General features: G+C 40.7%; 1 protein-coding gene across 2 annotated transcripts in view; it reads right to left on the reverse strand.

The window, feature by feature from the left end:
• USP9X (ubiquitin specific peptidase 9 X-linked) overlaps nucleotides 1-9,289 on the reverse strand; it is a 162,805-nt gene extending 153,516 nt beyond the window's left edge. The window contains exons 1-2 of one of the 2 annotated variants that reach the window (XM_081951522.1): nucleotides 8,248-9,289; nucleotides 5,205-5,263 (exon numbers count right to left, since the gene is read on the reverse strand). The gene's annotated coding sequence lies outside the window, so the exon portion shown is untranslated. Of the gene's footprint in view, nucleotides 1-5,204; nucleotides 5,306-8,247 lie in introns of both variants that reach the window. The other variant, XM_081951521.1, reaches the window with a different exon arrangement.
• Between the last annotated feature and the right edge of the window lie 8,833 nt (nucleotides 9,290-18,122).

Here is an 18,122-nt window from a genome sequence, read left to right on the forward strand (position 1 = left end):
TATTATACAATTATTAAAACTGATCAAAGATTAAAACTGATCCCATATTTGAATCTTGTTTTCTGATTTGTCATCTATGTAATTGTTGTAGTTATTACAAATACTGTATTAAATAGTAATGAAATGGTATTTTGGAAGCATGATTAAATGTCACTGTCAATAGTAAATTAGCAAATAGGCATCACCTTGGCATTACTATCTATATTTAGTGCTTTTGAACATTTTTATTGAAATTACTTAATGTTGTTTTATTAAAAATTATCCAGTATTGATAAAATAAAAATGTCATATAAATCAATATTATTAAATAACAAAATGTTAAAAAGTATTAAAATAATATGAGAGACAACAGTTTATTTCTAAATAAGAAATAAGAAACCAAGTACGAAACATTTAACTTATAATATCTAGCATCAACTCACAATTCAGCATACTTTACATTGTGCTTTCAGAATGCTTTAGGAAATGCCAGTATATTTTTGTTTTTTCCTGAGAATGTTACAGAAACAGATCAATAGACAATGGGCATTCCCTGTACTAAAGTGACAAAAATATTAAACATTCAAACAAGCCTTACATTAATTTATCCTGGCACCTTAAAAAAACATATTGTCATTCAGAGTGGATGCATGATTCTCTTATTCTCTTATTAATCTTTCAATATTTTTACTTATTTTATACATTTAATTTTCAAATATTCAACATTTTCCACATTATGCATAAAAAGTAATGTTTTTTCATAACAAATGGCACTATTTCACATGAATTACAGGCAGCCTCCATAAGATTCAAATTCAAGTCAGAAAATTCTCAGCCATCACTCCTACTCTTCCTCCCATATGGAGGAAAGATAGTCCTGATCATTATTTAAAAATTATCTGTCAGCTCACTGATGTCAAACAATAAAGACATCTCCATTTTTCATATAAAAAGCTTTTCAGACAAAAGCTAAAAATATTTCCAATGCAGCCAAAATATTACATCTCAAAAATTTCAAAAAATATAATGGAAAATATTCCATTTTTTTTCAAGGTTGACCTCTAACTAAAAATAAATTAATTTTCTCATAATGGTACATAATATTACTGACAAAACAACAGTTCTGGAATTGGGCCTGATTACCAGTTTTGATATGCCATACTCTAAACAAACGAACAAACCAGTTTGGAAGATAATGTAGCACTGTGCGAGTACAAAATTATGAAGGATCTTTCAATCTGAATAATTCTCTAAAGTAAATGACACAATCAATTCCAATGTAATAACATTCCAATAGACAAGTATCAGTAAGGGAGAAAACAAATGAACCATCATATTAAAATTATAAACTGGAGAGTAAGAACAATTAATAAATTACATGGAATAGTGTTTAAAGTGTGGTAGTATAATCAGAATTCCCAAGTTCAAATTTATCCTCTGCTGTGAAAGCTCACTATACAACAATGGGCCACACATTCACTTTACAGAGTTGTTATGGGGGAAATCTTGTAGAAGGAGAGCTATTAGAGATCCTGGAAGAAACAGGGAATATAATATAATTGTAAAACTGAATGGCAATTCAGTAACAGTTTGTATGTTTTGTCAAAAATATTTTTAAAACTTCTATCATGATTGAAATATAGAGCACTAGTATAGCATTCACTGGGATCTAGAACATGTTACCACAAAATGAAACAAAAATATGTGCATATGAATCAAAGTGACTCATAACTCTTTATATTTGATTAGTGCAATCCTATTTTCAGGGCAAGTCACTTGCAGGGCAGGAGTAGTTGGCCCAAAATTATATCCAAGTTTTTTTTAACCATTTCCAGAATAAGAACAAAACCTAACACCATCTAAACAATAGTGCAAAAGTTACAACTTAGACCAGTGGTGGGCTGACACTCATCTGCAGCTTAACTTGCACAAGCAGTGGACCAATGGGCACGCAGCTCAACTTGCACAAGTTGAGTTGTCTGTGCGCTGACCCACTACTTGCAAAAGCCAAGCTGCGTATGCAAGTGTACACATCGGTCCACCACTTGCAAGGCCCAGTTCCGAATAGGCCATGGTCTGGAAGTGACCTGGAGGTTCGGGATCCCTGATTTAGACCACTAATCTGTTTAACAGAGGCAACACATATATCATAGACAGCTAATGATAAAGTTAACAAGCATGTAAATATCTGAAAAAAATCTAAGCACAAATCAGTACCTGTATTATTAAAGGCAGATAAAATTAATAATTAAATGTTGCATGAAATTTGACCAAAATATCTTGAGTAGACCGAAAGAAGACTTGTAACCACAGGAAACAAAAAACCCTCTATAGATTTGAAAGATAAATATAATATCAATGATATTACCAGACTTTTTTTACCAATTGTCTGTACAAGTAATCCTTGACTTATGATCACAGTTGAGCCCAAAATTTCTGTTGATAAGCAAGAGAGTTGAGTGAATTTTGCCCCATTTTATAACCCTTGTTGCCACAATTGTTCAGTGAATCATTGCAGTTTTTAAGTTAGTAACATGTTAGTAACATTGTTAAGTGAATCTGGATTCCCCATTAATTTTGCTTGTCAGGTCACAAAAGGTGATCATATGATCCCATGACACAGAAACTGTCATAAATATATGCCAGTTGCCAAGCGTCTTAATTTTAATCATGTGACCACGGGGATGCTACAGTGGCCATAAATGTGAAGAATGGTCATAAGTCACTCCCCCCCCCAGTTCCACTGTAACTTGTAACAGTAACTAAACAAATGGTTCTAATCAAGGACTACTCCTACTACCTGTAATATTGCAACAATAGAGCAATGGCAGTTTGTTCTATTTTGGCTTAACACAGGTGTCTGCAACCTTAAACACTCAATGTTACTCCCACCCAATCACATCACACACACACACCGCCATTCCTACCCAGGTTTTGTGGCTCCCGGTGTTTTCTGAGAGAAATGGGTCTCTCTCTCTCCTTCCCATTTGTTTTTCTTTTTCCCATCTCCCTCTCTTCTTTCTCTCATTTGTTTTCCTCTTTTCCCTCTCATTCTCTCCCTCCAGCTCTCTCTCATTTCTTTCTCCCTTCTCTCTTTTGTTTCTCTTTTCCCTCTCTCATCTCCCTCTCCCTTTCTTTCTCACTCCAGCTCTCTCATTTCTTTTTCTCCTCTTTTCTCTCTCATCTCTGTCTCATTGTTTCCCTCTTTTCCTGTCCCTCCAGCTCTCTCATTTCTCTCTCCCCCTTCTCTCTCTCTCTCTCGTTTGTTTCTGTCCTTTCTCTTCACCATCTTATCATTTCTCTCTCATCTCTCTCTCATGCGCTCAAACAAGTGGGGTACCCTCCTGGGCTGGGACCACTGCACGCTCAGGTGTGTAGCCAGCCTTGCAAGAGAGCCGGAGCGCTTCCCTCCCTGGATCCAGTGGCAGTTGCTCCTCCCCGTTCCCTTCCTTCCTGAGCCGACACAAAGGGGACCGCAATTGGTGCTGAGCTGCCAACAAAAGAAGCGGGATCACAAAAAGCATTGGAGAAAACACTAGGGGTGCTTCAGCCACAAGGCTCTGGGGAGAGGCTCGCACCTTCTTGGGGCGGAGAGCAGGTTGTGCAACCAGGTCAGCAGGGAGCCGCAGAAGAGGGATCAAAGAGCTACACGCAGTTCTGGAGCTATGGGATTGCCGACACCTGGCTTAACATATTCTAGGAACCCTATGATTATAGTCTATATTTTAGTAACACCACTATGTACAAAAATAGCCACATGTCCAAGAAACAAATTTTAAGGTAAATAATAACTTAGTACAATGTGTGAACCTCTTAAAAAAAGTTGCTAATAAAAAAGGTTAAGTAAACATTACTCAAGCGGACAAATCTGTGCCAAGATGGGATATAAATCTAATAATAATAACTACTCAAGTAATCACAGAATGAAAATTAAAAAAAAATCTCTCAATTTTCCCACCATTATAGGAGCTATTTATTTGGAAAGATTTTAACTTTTTAAACACAGGCCACTCCCAGTATTGTTAGATAATGGGTAGAAATGGTAAAAACGTAAGTCTGTGTACAGCAAATAAAATATTGGATTAAAAATAATTTATTATGCCAAAAAATGCTATATCACTTATAAAAGGTGGTACAGAAGTCAAAAGCTGGGAAAGAAAGGCTATGGCAGAAGAGGAGAGAACATTTGCACTACCCTACATACATCAATAGCACCACTGTTACCCTTACAATGATAAAACAATGTAACCAAAATGTGGACATTTATTTTAAAATCTAGGTGCAAGCTAGATACTGTAGAACACAGACAATATGAAATTATTTACATTTATTTAACAATGGATCGCAATGTAGATAATTGCAAAATAAATGTACAGACAAAACACCAGATTATAAAGTATAGTTCAGCAATTTTTATCTGTTGCCATTTACCATAAAAGAAATATAAAAACAGTACGAGTATGACTTTAAATGTTATAGACCAGTGTAACACATGTAAGAATATGATTATTATTAAAGATAGGCAATTACTAACATATATAACTTCAATTCTTCATAAAATCAGATCTGCATGTAAGAGGTACTTCATAATTTTAGAAATATAGGTAGTCCTCAACTTACAACAGTTTGTTTAGTGACTGTTCAAAGTTACAACAGCATTGAAAAAAGTGACTTCTGATCATTTTTCACACTTACAACCATTGTATAAATGCCATGATAATCCCCGTGGTCACGTGATCAGAATTTAGATGCTTGGCAGTGAATTCATATTTATGATAGTTGCAGTGGCCTGCAATCATGTGATCACCTTTTGCAACCTTCTGACAAGCAAAATCAATAAGGAAGCCAGATCACTTAACAACTGTATTACTAACTTAACATCTGCAGTGATTCACTTAATAACTGTGGAAAAAAGGTCGTAAAATGGGGCAAAGCTCACTTAACAAATGTTTCACTTAGCAACATAAATTTTGGACCCAATTGTGGTCTGGGACTAGGTTGAGGATTACCTGTACTAGGAAACTATTTACTAAGTCGTTACAATTATTTCATGCAGATCTGAAATTATAAAGAATTCTTTACCCAAAGCAATAAAATTTATTCAAGTGCAGAGAGTGGAAAAAGGAAAAATATTAATGGGTTTGATGTTGTTCCATTACCAAAACAATGGTCTAATTTAAACAGTGCCACAATCCAAATTTAATATATATCATTAAAAAACTTACTTTCAGCTAGTGGTGTTTTGGATCCACGTCTCAATTAGCCCGAGTCCCACTGGTCTCAACTAGAGAAATGGTAATTGCAAAAACTGAATACGTATACACAACTGCAATAGGAGAAAACAGATAAATACAGTATGAAAAAAATCAAACTAAGTGTGTATAAATAACAAAGACATGCTATTTTTTAAAAGAGGTTTTTTTAAAGAAAACACTAAGACTACATGGACTCCAGAGTTTTACATCTAAACCTATATCATATGAACCAATCATATGAATTTGAGAAGCATTTCAAAGAGAAAAATACAAAAGAAAACAAATTATTCATTACTATGAAGTGTTATGCTTAAAAATATCTAAAAATAATTTTTGTCAAGGCACTTCAAGCACATTACACTCTTTCAAGAACAGGTTTTAAAATATTGCTATCCAATGTATTTCATATTACCAGTGAAGTGCTTTTAATTATTCAAATAATTCTAATTTAATGTTACTTTTTTGAAACAAAATCTGCTACATTTTTAACTGCCCAGCTCCCAGACAAAAGAACAATTGCTATATATAGACTATAAATACCATGATAATCACCTGACACAATTTATCTCCCCAAATATGTTAGGTATATCTTTGGTGTTTTCAAATGAATATTTAAGATAATTAACACATTTACCTAAAAGTAACATGACCCTAATTTAAGATATCTCTTGTCCTCAAATATTAGAATCTCCTTCCACATTTATTCTTGCGTGAATCCAAGATGATCCTTTTTTAAAGGTAAATTAGTTTGGAAAACTAATTTTCTTTCAGTTAAATAAAGTGAAAATCTTCTATACCTTTCCCCCCTAGTATCTCTATCTCATCCTTCCTTTTCACACTGAGTATTATTATAAAATACTTGCTTTTGTAAAAGTATTTCAAGAAACTTATTTTAAAACTTTTAATTTTTATTTTCAAAAAATAAATTATGGATTCTTCATTAAGAAATATTCAAATACACTGAATGTGAGCAAGCTAAAAGTGAATTAATGACAGAGTCACTTGAAGTTTTGTGGGTTTGCTCTATCACCTATATTGATGAAAGGCATGGAGAAGGAAATCAAGTAAACTAAAAGATACTATAATCTTGCTTTTACAGTACATCCTGTGCAATATTATAAGCAACTGCCATTGATTTCAATGATATACTTCTATGCAAATATACATAGTATTTTAACTTGGTGTTAGATCAATGTGGTTTCCCTGTTTAAATAGAAAACTTGCTAGCAATTTGTTTTATAAATATATGAAAAAATAGGATGGAAACTTATTCCAGATTTTTTAAATATAATTGCATTAAAAGCAATTCATAAATTTCAGTGATATTTCATTCTTGGGTCCAGATATGGCAGAAATACTTTTGGCATAACAGTGTTTGCATTTGCCCAATTTTCCTTTCAATTATTAAAAAATAAAAACACAATATATACCTCAACAATGTAAGGAATTATTAAAACTGTCACAACCCATTTCAAAATCGTTCATTTTCTGAAATGGAACATGCTTTAATATCCCTACAACTTCAGTCATACAGTACTGTTGTAGTCAATTCTGACAAAAGATTTTTTGTAGCACACAACTCAAGTGTAATATAGGAAAACAGAAAACCAATTAATGCATATATGCTAGCATACATTGCACTAAGACTAGTTATAGCTACATAAAAAAACAGACATAAAATGTAACTAGGCCATGTCTGATTATGCACTAAATAGAAACCACACCCCCTGATTTCACATTTCTATCAACATAAGTCCATCCAAACAATCGGTACCAGAAGCATAGTTTAAAATATGTTGTGCAAAATTAGGATACTGACAGAACAGCCCAGCACTGAAAAGATTTCAAAGTACCTTAAGAGAGCTTAATATGAGAATAATCTACCATTACTATAATCTACCACATACTGTACATATTAGAGGTTCACTGAGTTACATTAGGCTTGATTTAGCAGTCCTCACAGAATTACAGCTACGTTTTTTCTATTCAAACTTAAGACCTATTCTGGATTGTGTACCAAACTTATTAATTTGTTATAGCCATAAGCAGACTGTGTTAAAATCAATGGGAGTTCTTCCACCAATTCTTTAAAAGATAAAATTCCATTTATAAATTTCAAGTATCTTACAAAAGAACTCTCTGTGCTCAGGAAAGTCAATGTTAAAGCCAATTTGCTGTAAAGGTACCTATGAGATTCTGAATGTCTCAGTTTATTCTCTTACCCTATCTTGTAGGTAGATTCATCAGTTTCATATATTAAAAAATTCCAGACAATACTTATAATGTAGGTTCTATCCAATAAAAATGATAAAACTCACATATTCAAAGAAGCAAACTACGTTCAATGTAAACTTAACATACTGGTAAATCCTATAATATCGCAGCTTCACTGGAAACAGAGTGCAGCCATGACACAGCCCACCTGCACCCATGACAATAATGTTTACCACGAAGGCGAAACCGCTGGGCCGCAACATCCGAGACCGGATTTAGAAAGAAAGAAAAGAACTTGTGCAGAGCCTTATTTCCTGGGGTGGACTAGGCCCATACGATTCCAATCACTCCACCTCAATAATGGCGTTTGCTATGAAGTGGAACGAGAATCAAAAGGAACTAAATGACGGGAAGGTCTACCGGGTACTCCTTGTACTCTCTTCGCCAGTTTTCTTCGCTATTTAAGGAAGAGCCAAGCCAACAGCCGGCCAGCTCTGCAGGTTGTCTCTTTTTCTTCCCGGGACTGCAGATACAGTGTGTGCGCGTCCCATTCTCCTGCAAGGCCCAGTTCAGGCCGGGCAGAAAGAATGAGGACTGAGTCGTCAGCCATTTTCCCTCCATGCTCCACGACACTGACACACGCACGAACAGACATTACTCACTTCAAGATACGCTAACTCACGAACGAAGAGATAAGATACCCAGCGAAAATCTCCCCTCATGGAATTTACCCCCTTGGTTACCCACAGAATGAGCCTTCCTTTCTCCGACGGACCAGCCCCTTTCCTGATTCGCTTACCCCCACACAGCGTCGCCTTTTCCTGCTGCTATTCTTGGTTCTAATGCCGAGGCCCGCTCTGCTCCCGGGCGCCGCTGCTGATGGCGATGCAGGGAGGAGGAGGCTGCGGCGGGTGTGGCCGAAGAGTTTCTCATCCCAGGCGGCACAAGCCGCCGCCACCGCAACCAACGGGGCTGCGTCTCATCCCTAGGAAAATCCGAGTGGCGGTGGCTGTTAGAGAAGCCGGCTTTTGCACGAAGCGTCCCGTGTCGCTTTCCTGACTACGTGCGACCTTTTCTTGTGCTATTTTAGTTTTGCGTCAACAGCTTTTCAGTGCCGGTGTTGCGTTGCGAGGCCCAAGTGGACCGACGCTCTTTCTCGTCTTGTAGCTTCGTTAGGCTGAGCTAGGCCTCCGGGCTGTTCTACCTCATCCGGGAAATCGGATACCTTCAATCCCTGGAGAAGGGAATAGAATAAGAGATGCGGGGGCGGGGGGGCTGCACTGGCAAGGCCAACAGCGAGAAACCTACGAAACTGCCTTTAGAAGAGGAAAAAGAAATCCGTACTGCGTCTAGGAGCAAAGTCGCGACGGAGATAGCAGCACCAGCAAAGACTGAGCGTCTGAGTCCCGGGCAATATGGCGGCTCTAGGAGGGCTCGGCTCACAGCATATGCAGCGCAGACTCCGACTCAACACAGCGGCGCCGGCCCCGCCACCCAAACAGCGTTCGCGGCCACCAGCGTGACTCCCTCCCTTTCCTGATTGTCAGTCAGTCAATCACTCCCACAGCCCCGTTCCGTGCCCAAAGCAGAGCAAGGACCATCAGCACCCGCTCACGCCTTGCTTTATGTGAGGCTAGGGTCACCGCCGCACAGTGGCAGGGTCTGCTTGGTGTGCCGTGTGTAGCCGGTGGGGGAGGGGCCAAGGCCTGACGGCGTTGGTGGCTGGGCTGGATGTCGACGGCGGCCCAGCGGGGCCCAAGTTAACGATGCCAGGCCGCGATCACTGAGGCGGGTGGCTGCCCGGCCGTTTCGTTTCGGTTGAGCTCCGTTTCGACTCCATTGTGACCCGCAGTGTGAAGAGCCCGGATAATGACGTCACCTTTCGTCTTTGGGAAGGGAGAAGAGGGGCGGAATTGTTCCTCCCCTTCCTTTCCCTTCCGTCCCAGGGGCCAAGGCAAAGGCTGACTCGCGGATGGGGCAGGAACGAGGGCTCGGCAGTCAAGCTGCTGAAGAACAAGGCAGATAGCTGGCTTCCAGAGCTTCGTAGAAAAGCCTTAGCCTATTTTCCCTTGAAACGTTGGCTTTGTGTCAGTTTGAGAAGCACGCGTTATGCATTGTTACTATCAAGAGACGAACTTTTGTACTCTTCTTTGATCTGGAATAAAATCTGGGGAAAGGTGTTGAAGACCACTAAACAAATGCTATAGAAATGAGAAGAGTCGGTGTCTTAATCAAATACTTCGTAAAATTGATGAGACATGTTGCTACAGTGTTGGGAAAATTAACCATTTGGGTCAACTGGCAAAATGCAGAAATATTACAATTCTGCTACTGTTTTATCTGTCCACTAAATATGTATGTGGTCTTTAGGAGTCAATTGCTTGGAGTCGAGCATAATTTATTGCATAGTTTCTGAAATTTCAAGATACTAAAATCTGCTATATACTGGCTGTAATCAGGCAAAATATTATAGCTATCAACTATGATTCGCAAACAGTTATGACCAAGCCAAAACCAGACTATCATGTTAGTTTATACAGTGTTATTTTGACTTGATGTATTTCAAGAACACACTTGATGTATGATTCAAAAGGATGCATGAACAGCCAGCCATAATGATTCTCTTCAGTTCTAAAGTAAAGGTTGACTCAGCCCTCCATCCTTCTGAGGTGGGTAAAATGAGAACCCAGATTGTTGGAGGCAATACGCTGATTCTGTAAACAACTTAAAGGCTGTAAAGCACTGTGAAGTGGTATATAAATCTAAGTGCTATTGCTATTAGTGTCAGAATGACAAGTTTCAGCTTTGTCATGCAGGATGCATTTTTCATGGCATCCTCAGACTGTTTTCTGGGCCATTTTCAGGCTGCTGTTAGGCCATTTTGGGGGCAATTTTCAGACCCTTTACTGGCTGTTTTCTGGGCCAAAATTGCCTGAAAACAGCCCCCAAAATGGCCCCAAAACTCCCAAAAAAGCAGGCATGCACACGCCAGCTTTTCGCCATGCGCACACATACCAACCCATGCCCAAGCGTTCCAGTTTGGGCACTTGGTGCCGAAAAAGTTCACCATCACTGGGCTAGGTCTTTTAGCAAAAACTAAAAAAAATTATTTATCAAAGTTAAGGACCAACTTGTTCTGTCTGCAATAGCCAAGTATTGCCCTAATTTCTCTCTTCAGTCCTACAGGAGTTTGTGAAATAATAGCAGCATCGTCGGCATATAGGAGAATTGGAATTTTGTGTTGTGCTAGGTTAGGAGGATGCAGATCAGGGTTCTGTAAGCGATCGATCAGGGGGTTGATATAGAAGTTAAAAAGGGAGGGGGACAGGATGCAACTCTGCCCTACCCCTTTTTGTACCTTTACTGGCCCTTCAGGGTTACACATAACTTTCAAGGTAGAATTGGCATACAATTTTTGTATGAGGAAAAAGAGTTTAAAGATACAAATGCATTTTAGTTTCTCTCAGAGGGTGTTCCTGGCTATTGAATCAAAGGCCTGCTTAAAATCAAGGAAGGCCACGAAAAGAGAGGAATTATTTTTATACGTGTATTTTTGTACTAGATGGTGAAGTTGATCTTCCTTCTCTAAAACCGGCTTGTTCATCTTTGATTATCCCTCCTGAAATTAGCCAATCCTGAAGTTTATAGTTTAGATGTTTGGCATACATTTTATTAATAACACTCGGAAGACTAATGTGTCTATAACTGCCTGGGTCATTTCTATTACCTTTTATATAAATTGGTATAATTGCTAATCCCCAATCTCTTGGCATATGGCCTGTTTTATCTATAAATGTAAACAGATACTAAAAGTGGAGCCCACCAACTGGTGTTCTTTTTGATTATTTCTGGCAGAACATTATCAGCACCAGGTGCCTTATTAGCCTTGGGGGCTCTGATCAACCATGATGTCTCTTCTGGTGTAAAAGGGGCCAGTAAGGAGTTTGGTCGAAACTAATTTGGCTCTTCTTAGTTACATAGTCAGTGTCTGTATATCGCTCCCTAAAATATTCTTCTCAGGCATGAATTGGTATCTGATTAGTTGGAGGTAGAGGGGATTTCCCTAATCATCTGATGATGTACCAAAAAAGGGATGCATTTTTTGTCCTGACTGATGCAATTAGTCTATGCCAAGACTCACGGCTGTGCCCAACAATAGTTAGCCAGCATTGATGGATTTCAGTTGCCCTGATACCATTTTTCTATTCTGGCAATGTCCTGGTCAAACTTTACACCATGTTTGTCACTGACTGCACCTAGATTTTCATGAAAGAAGTCCAAGTGTGAATGCAGAAAATGAATCTTCAGTAACATATTGCACTTCATGGTCTTGTATGCTGTAAGAAGTTTGTCAAATAGCTGAATTTAGTTTGATGTTCTGTAGTTCCAAGAAAATTCTCAACAATATCCCTGAATATTTTCCAAGTCATTTTCTCTGGCCCCAGTAATTGATCTTTCAACTATTTGTCATTGACTTGTCTGATCTACAGATCAACAAAAATGCCTTCCTTAATCTTGGCATAAGTTTTTCTTGGAAATAGCTATATCAACCTTCTTCATTCATCACTTTTACAAAAAAGTTCACCAGTCTGAGTTTTATGTGAAGCAGAAGCAAAAATATATTTGCTGGATCAACAAATTGTTGATGTGCATGTTTGTCTATCCTAGAATCAAATTCTTTCATGGTGGCCATTTCCTTTTAAGTATAATGTGACTCTCTTTCACATATGTGTAAAAACAATATCTGGTACATCCAAGCTGCATTCCAAACAGCAGACCAACTACTTTAAAATATATTCCAGATGTATTTGATGTACTGATGGGCTTCTATAACAATTCCATATTTCTGTATGTTTCTTTAATATGTGCAGCATAGCCAAAAGGTATTGAAAAGTATACATTGCCATTATGTAAAAACAGATTTCTATAAAATGGTACATGATAGGTTAAATTATACATTTTTCTGATTGGCAGCCAAAAATCTATAAAATTTATCCAAAAGTGTTCAGAAAGCAGTCTTTGTTGTCCAGTGTTATTGAAAGCTTCTTTCTTTATCCATATCCTGAAATTCTGTTCATTTTAGATAAAAAGTATATATGTTTGCTTTCTTCAAAGTATTTAAAGTAACCAGACAACCTTTTTATTTAGAATAGAATAGAATAAAATTCTTTATTGGACAAGTGTGATTGGACAAACAAGGAAGGAATTTTAAGATTTCTGCTATCTATTTAAAAGCAGAATAAAGTCTTACTTTATCTGAATTGAGTGGAAAAACACAGACAGCTATATGCAACATTAAACAATATGAAATGTGTCGATGCCAAAAAAATCTATTGCATTCCTGCAAACTATAAAACATTTCTATAAATCTAGAAAGATGTAGTCAAACTAATGCTAATATTTTTCAAATATAGAATCTGTATCTAAGACTCTTTTTACTATATATGTAAAAAGAACTTTGTGTGCATTAACATTCCATATAATTTCTTCAGAATATATGTATTTGATTTAAATGTTTTACAAGAATGGACATTGCTTACCTTAGATGCCCTTTCTCTGGACAGATGACAGCATCCATGCATGGGTAATACTTGTACACTAACAAATAGGACTGAGTCTAATATCTTTAAGACACGTCTTCTCCTGCAGCTACACCCAGCTTTTTAACGAAGATGAAAACGATAGCAGACTGATGTGTGAAAAACTAAATCATATGAGGCAATCTCTCCCATTGATACCGGACCGGGCAAAGAAAAATAACATTAGGTCGGCTGGATGCTGTCTCCACCTGTCTAGAGAAAGGGTGTCTCAGGTAAGCCAACTCCCATTCTCCATGGTTGGTAGAGACAGCATCCATGCATGGGACATACCAAAGCTGTCACCTGATTACGGGTCCAACTCTCCACAACCGGTTGTAGCCCCCACCTTCCAAATGTGGCCTCGGTCGATGCATACTGGTCAATTTTGTAATGCCAAATAAAGGGAGAAAGTGAAGTCCATGTGGCAGCTCTGCATACCTCCTCCAGGGAGGCCTGGATAGCCCAGTTCGCTGAAGTCACTGCGCTTCGCATGGAATGGGCAGTGATCTGGGCCGGAGGAATCTGCAATTGTACATAATAAGCTTTTGCGATATATGCCTGGATCCAGCGCCCCAGGATTGATGACAAGGTTTTGTGTCCTAACGACTCTGGATGGAAAGTGGTAAACAATGCCTCCAAATGCTGAAAAAAGGGGGTTCTGCGGATGTACAGTACTGTGCAAAAGTTTTACGCAGGGGTGAAAAAATGCTGTAAACAAAGAATGCTTTCAGACATATAAATAATGATTGTTTATTTTTTTCAATTGTCAAAATGCAAAGTGAGCAAACAAAAGAAAATCTAAATCAAATCAATATTTGGTGTGACCACCCTTTGCCTTCAAAACAACATCAATTCTCATAGGTACACTTGCACAAAGTCAGGGTTTTTGCAGGACTATAGTCAGGTATATGATCAACCAATTATACCAAACAGGTGCTAATGAGCATCAATGTCACATGTAGGTTGAAACCCAGTCATGAATGAGGCTTAAAACTGGGTGAGGAACAGCCAAACTCTGCTACCAAGGTGAGGTTGTGAAGGACAGTTTCATGTCATGGCAAGATTGAGCACAGCAACAAGACACAAGGTAGTTATACTGCTCTCCCAGACAAAGATTTCAAAGCAGACTGGGGTTTCAAGATGTGCTGTTCAAGCTCTTTTGAAGAAGCACAAAGAAATGGGCAATGTTGAAAATCGTAGACGCAGTGGTCGGCCAAGGAAACTTAGTGCAGCAGATGAAAGACACATCAAGCTTCGAAATCAGAAGATGTCCAGCAGTGCCAACAGCTCATAACTGGCAGAAATCAGTGGGACCCAGGTACACCCATCTATTGTCCAGAGAAGTCTGGCCAGAAGTGGTCTTCATGGAAGAGTTGCAGCCAAAAAGTCATACCTCCAATGTGGGAACAAGGCCAAGCGACTAAAGTATGCACGAAAACATAGGAACTGGGGTGCAGAAAAATAGCAGCAAGTGCTCTGGACTGAAGGCAGTTTGTTCATTGAAGGGCTGGAGAGTGGTACAATAATGAGTGTCTGCAGGCAACAGTGAAGCATGGTGGAGGTTCCTTGAATGTTTGGGGCTGCATTTCTGCAAATGGAGTTGGAGATTAATGGTTGGGATTAATGGTGTTCTTAATGCTGAGAAATGCAGGCAGATACTTATCCATCATGCAATACCATCAGGGAGGCGTATGATTGCCCCCAAATTTATTCTTCAGCAGGACAACAACCCCAAGCATACAGCCAAAATCATTAAGAACTATCTTCAGCGTAAAGAAGAACAAGAAGTACTGGAAGTGATGGCATGGCCCCCACAGAGCCCTGATCTCAACATCATCGAGTGTCTCTGGGATTACATGAAGAGACAGAAGGATGTGAGAAAGCCTACATCCACAGAAGATTTGTTATTAGTTCTCCAAGATGTTTGGAACAACCTACCAGCCAAGTTCCTTCAAAAACTGTGTGCAAGTGTACCTAGAAGAATTGCTGCTGTTTTGAAGGCAAAGGGTGGTCACACCAAATATTGATTTGATTTAGATTTTTCTTTTGTTTGCTCACTTTGCATTTTGAAAATTGACAAAAATAAACATTCATTATTTATATTTCTGAAAGCACTTTGTTTACAGCATTTTTTCACACCTGCCTACAACTTTTGCACAGTACTGTAGATGCATAGTGATCTACATACATCAAGAGTGTGCCACTTGCGTTATCTGGGGTGAGATGAGTCCGGGCAAAAATTGGACAGTGTGAGTTTTTGGGAGCGATGAAAAATAGAGTGCACCTTTGGGATGAACAACAGGTCGAGCCTCAGGACCACCCTATCTGTGTGAAAAACACACAAGTCTTGTCTAATAGACCGGGCAGCCAGCTCCGACACCCTCCTGGCCGAAGCTATCAGAAAGACCATTCTGAATGACAGGTAGTGTAGTGACGTCTGTCTCAGAGGTTCGAATGGTGGCTCTGTGAGCGCTTGGAGTACCATGGGAAGATCCCAGGTCGGAAAGCGATGCACCACAGGAGAGTGAAGGTTGGTGGCTCTCCTTAGAAGCCTCTTAATGAGAAGGTCATGTGCCCATGACGTGGGTGCTCCGCAGTGTAGGACTGACAAGAGGGCCACCACCTGTCACCTGAGTGTGTTAGGTGCTAACCCTGAATCCAGACCCCCCCCTGCAGGAACTCCAATACCTGTGGCATAAGGGCTTAAGATGGAATGATGTCTCTGGAGCAGCACCAATTGCAGAAGGCTTTCCAGGCGATGTCGTATATGCGATTGGTGGATTCTCGCCTGGACGTCTGGATAGTCCCGATGACTGCTGGGGACAGATCCTTCGAGGTCATGGTGTGCCACTCAGCCGCTCAACTTGATCCATTGGGGTCTGGAGGAGCGAAGGATCCTTGCGTCAGAGACGAGACTTGAGTGGGGAGCTGCCATGGGGGAGCCACTGAGACAGCCTTGAGATCCGCGAACAAGGGGCGGTGCAGCCAAAAGGGAGCTAGGAGAATTAGCTCCACCTGTTCCTCCAACATCTATTGAATGACCCTCTGAATGAGGGGGAGGGGGGAAAGGCATAAAGAAGGCCTTTGGGCCAATGACATCTGAGTGTGGCCACACCCTCCACCCTTGGGGTTGCGTACCTTGCGAAGGAGAGTGAAACCTTCCTGTTGTCCCTGGTGGCGAAGAGGTCAGCCATGGGCTGGCCGAAGCGGCTGGCCAGTGATCGGAACAGTTGAGGATGGAGAGCCCATTCCAACTGGTCCAAGTGGGTTCGACTGAGCCAATCGGCTGTTATGTTGGCCTTGCCGGAGATGTGTTCGGCCCGGAATGACAGAAGATTCATCTCTGCCCAACGACCCAGGGACATGGCTTCCTGCATTAGAAGTTTGGATCGTGTCCCACTCTGGCAATTGACATGGGCCTTGGCTGTGATATTGTCCACAAGGACTAGGACATGCCTGTTGACAACTGCATCCTGTAGGTGGAGGAGGCCAAGTCAAATTGCTCGAAGCTCCAACCAATTGATGGTGTGGTGCTGCTACGTCTGAGACCAAAGTTCCTGAGCCACTTCCGATCTGAGATGTGCACCCCACCCTGACAGGCTGGCGTCGGTGGTGATTGTAACCTTTGGATGGGGGTTTTCAGAATAATGATCCCTGCTTCAGGACTGGAGAATCTCACCATGCTATGTACTTTAGAACCTCGGAGGGGAATGTGAACTGACCTGGTTGAGCACCTGGTGTGGTCTTTTTGGTGAGGCAGCAGGAGCCATTGGAGGGGCCAGCTGTGGAGTCTAGCCCATGGGATTATGGAGAAGCAAGACACCATCTTGCCCAGGCACTGGGAGAGAACAATCAGCTGAGCTCAATGGTGTGCCCTGGTCTGCCAGACTAAGCTCCGTAAACTGATCTGACATTCCTTGGAAAAGAAGACCCTGCCCTAAATGGAGTGGCCGTGTCATTGGGGTCAGATGATTTTTCCACAGGTTGATGGAGAAGCCATGCTCCCTCAGGTCTGGAGTGTCACCTCCAGGTCTCGTGTAGTCTGGGGGACCTGGACAACAAGAGGATGTCGTCCAAGTAACACAAGATCCTAATCGAATGGGCTGTCAAATGGGCCGTGATCACCAACAGGACCTTGGTAAATTCCTCGGAGCCGAGGAAAGGCCAAAGGGGAGTGCCTGATATTGAAAATGTCTTCCCCCATAGCAGAACCGCAGGAACCGCCTGTGATCTGGGTAGATTGGGACATGGAGGTAGGCCTCCATGAGATCCACTGGGGTCAGATAGCCATTCCTCTGGACAGCCTCCAAGATGGTCAGGAGGGAATGCATCTTGAACCATTGGTAAACAATGTGACTGTTCAAGGCTTTCAGGTCTAGAATTGCCCTCCAACCCCCTGGGTCTTGGGGACAATGAACAAAAGGAAATAGAACTCCTGTCCCTGCTGATCTTTCAGAACCAGCTGAATGGCCTAGATATCCAGCAGGTGTTGGATGGCCTGGTCCACGAGATGTCTCTTTCCCTGGTCCCATGAGATGGGACAGAGGAGGAAATACCTCGGGGGGGGGAGGGTAGGAGAAAAATTCTAGGGAGAGGGCGTGTTTCACCATCTCCCTGACCCAGGCATCCGTTGTGACCTCCTCCCATATGGTCGGCAAAGAAGGCCAATTGGCCGCCGAGGCGAAGGTTGTCCTGGCAGTCATTTTTGACAGCGGAAGGGTCGATTGGAGCCTGTCCCTTGGTAGGGCCATTTGGGCTGATAATGCTGTCCTCCTGCCTGACCTGTCCTGGTGCTGACTCTATCTACCAGAGAATCTGTATCCCCTGTCCAAGCCTCAAAAGGGTGGCGTACATTGGTAGGGAGTGGCCCTGGGCTCTGACTTATGGAATTGGGAGGGGAGAATCTTTCTCTTGTCTTTAGATTCTATCAGCATGAATTCTAAAGGAGCCCCAAAGAGCTTATCCCCAGCAAACAGAGTGGAGGCTAGGCATCATTTGCGTTTAGCATCTGCCTGCCATTCTTTAAACTAAAGCATTATCCGGGCTGAAATAGAGGATGCTATGGATTTAAAGGCAAACCTGGCACCACTCAAGG

Source organism: Natrix helvetica, assembly GCF_964273705.1.
Source record: "Natrix helvetica genome assembly, chromosome: 4".
In the NCBI taxonomy this organism is placed as follows: Eukaryota; Metazoa; Chordata; class Lepidosauria; order Squamata; family Natricidae; genus Natrix; species Natrix helvetica.